Below are 2,543 nucleotides of genomic sequence, written 5' to 3'. Positions count from 1 at the left end.
TAAGCCAGAGACTGTACACCAGAATCGACCCTGTACACCAAATTCCCAACGGCTTTGTGGGGTGATTGTACCTTCATCCAATCTAGGAAAATTGGGTTTGACAGAGAATCCTATGATATTGTCCAGTGGTTGAAATACCCCACTGTTGTTGTACTTGTGTAACCCTACCCAACATGAATGGGTGTGGACTCAGGGAAAAGTACTTGCTAGAGTGGTCTTGCCACCAGCAGTCTGGACTGGCACAGCAGCTGAACCTGATGTCCTTTCCCATGGTGGGAAAGTTTGTGTGCAAAGAAATGACAAATGGAAGGAAGGGGAAATAATAGCTGAAGGTAAAGGAATGAATAAATGGGTTATGCAGCGGGGGAAATCTAACATTATGCTGATACCTAAAGAAATATTCACAGCAAGGGAATAATTTTCTCTCAGTTAAATTTTATCAGAGGCCAGAAATGGTGATGATGAGACAAACTTTTCAAGTATCTGACCATGGACACCTGCAGCAGATGTGAATGTCTGGTACCTGAATAACTTCACCTTAGGATCTTTGCTCTACTGAAGGACTAATTATTAATGACTTTTGGACTGGTAAAATGACTTGGAGGAGAAAATTAATCCTTCATGTGTGAAAGGCCCATGGCTAGAAGAGCCTGGGTGTGGCCTGCAGTCTAGTGAATTTCTTAATATGGCCCCTTCTAGCCATCATCCTCTATTTTGTGATGTATTGTAAATCCTAGTCTATATTCTTGTTTAGGGTGGGATTTATCTTGCTGCAGGGTGTGACTCAAGTCATCTCTTTTAGTTTCCTTGAAGATACATATGTGAATTTTCTGGGAAGCTTCTCTCTTTTTCACTCCAGTACTGCATTTGGTTCATCATCATCTCATCATCCCTGGACTTGAGAAAGCAGCTGGTAATTTGACCTTCCAATTTGATTTTGCCAGCCCCTGAAAACACACAGGTGGGGATAATCCTCCAGACTTACCCATGGTCTTGGGACTTGCCAGCCTTCCAGCCTCCACCACCAAGTGAGCTGTTTCCTTGTCAGTCTGTGAGTTCTTTGAGACATTACAGTGAAATATGGGACCCTAAGACATGAAGCAGAGTACTGAGGAGAGGAGGAGTAGTTGATGTAAGAGATGATAGAGTGGCACAGCAGTTTGGGAAACTGACATTTGGGACATCATTAACCTCTGCCTCATAGGGACCAGCCCTTGTGCTGATCCTTCTAAAATAAATTATTTGAGTAGTCTTATCACCATTTCATATGATTAATATTTTCTTAGTTATCTATTATTGCTACAGTAAAAAATACCCAAATAGGTCACGTTAAATAACGGGTATTTATTGTCTTATAGTATGGGAGCCTATAAGACTAAACCATGACAGCAGCTGTAATAGAGGAATTTTCCTTGTAGGTAGCCTTCTTGACATTCCCTGACATTTTTCATGTTCTTTTGTGTCTGTTTTCCCTTTTGTGTCTCTCTGTGTCCAGGAGCTCTGGTAGTGTAGTACCTAAGGCACTTGACTGCTAACCAGAAGTCTGGGCATTCAAACCCACCAGCCACTCCTCAGAAGGAAGGTTGGGCAATCTACTTCCATAGAGATACTGCCTGAGGAACCCAAGGAGGGGTTGCTATGAATCAGATCCAACTCGACAGCAGTGAGGGTTTCTTTTTTTTTTTTGGTGTCTATTCTGATCTGGATGGTGTTTGCACAACAGAATGGATATGATTGGTTTTATTAAATTATACATGTGAAAAATGTTGAATTGGCAAATGTCTTCTTTATATTTTCACAACAATAAAAATCAGTGATTAGGTTTAGGAAAGCCAGGGACGACAAAGTGGCAGGATCCAGGTAAGTGGAGGGCAGAGAGGTTTTGAACCGTTAAGGGAGATGAATTTGTCTGTCAATTTGTCATACTGTGGTAGCTTGCATGTTGCTGTGAGGCTTGAGGCTGTGCCACCAGTGTTTCAAACACTGGCGGGGTTGCACATGGTGCACAGGTTTCAATACAGCTTACAGACTGAGGCAGACTAGGAAGAAGGAAGAGGTCACCCACTTCTCAAAGAATTGGCCAGGGAAAAACTCATGAATAGTAGAGAAACACTGTCTGATACATTACTGGGAAAATTTATGAATAGCTCTGAAACATTGTCTGATACAGTGAAGGAAAGTGAGCTCCTTAAGTTGGAAGGCACGCAAAATACAACTTGAAAAGAGCTGGCTTATCAGAGTAGAACCAACCTTAATGATACGCATAAAGTAAAGCTTTCGGGACCTCCATTTGTTGACGTGGCATGACTCAAATTGAGGACAAACAACTGCAAACATCCATTAATAATCAGAACATGGAATGTACAAAGTATGAATCTAGGAAAATTGGAAGCTGTCAAAAAAGAAGTGGAACACATAAAAATTGATATCCTAGGCATTGTTGTTGTTGTTGTTGTTTGCCATCGAGTCGGCCCCGACTCATAGCGACCCCTCCTTGGGTTTCCGAGGCAGTATCACTATGGAAGTAGGAATGCCCAACCTTC

This window comes from Orycteropus afer, unplaced genomic scaffold (assembly GCF_000298275.1).
Source record: "Orycteropus afer afer isolate SDZICR_OR568_19922 unplaced genomic scaffold, OryAfe1.0 scaffold00240, whole genome shotgun sequence".
NCBI classification, from domain to species: Eukaryota; Metazoa; Chordata; class Mammalia; order Tubulidentata; family Orycteropodidae; genus Orycteropus; species Orycteropus afer.
This window is presented reverse-complemented; position numbering follows the sequence as displayed.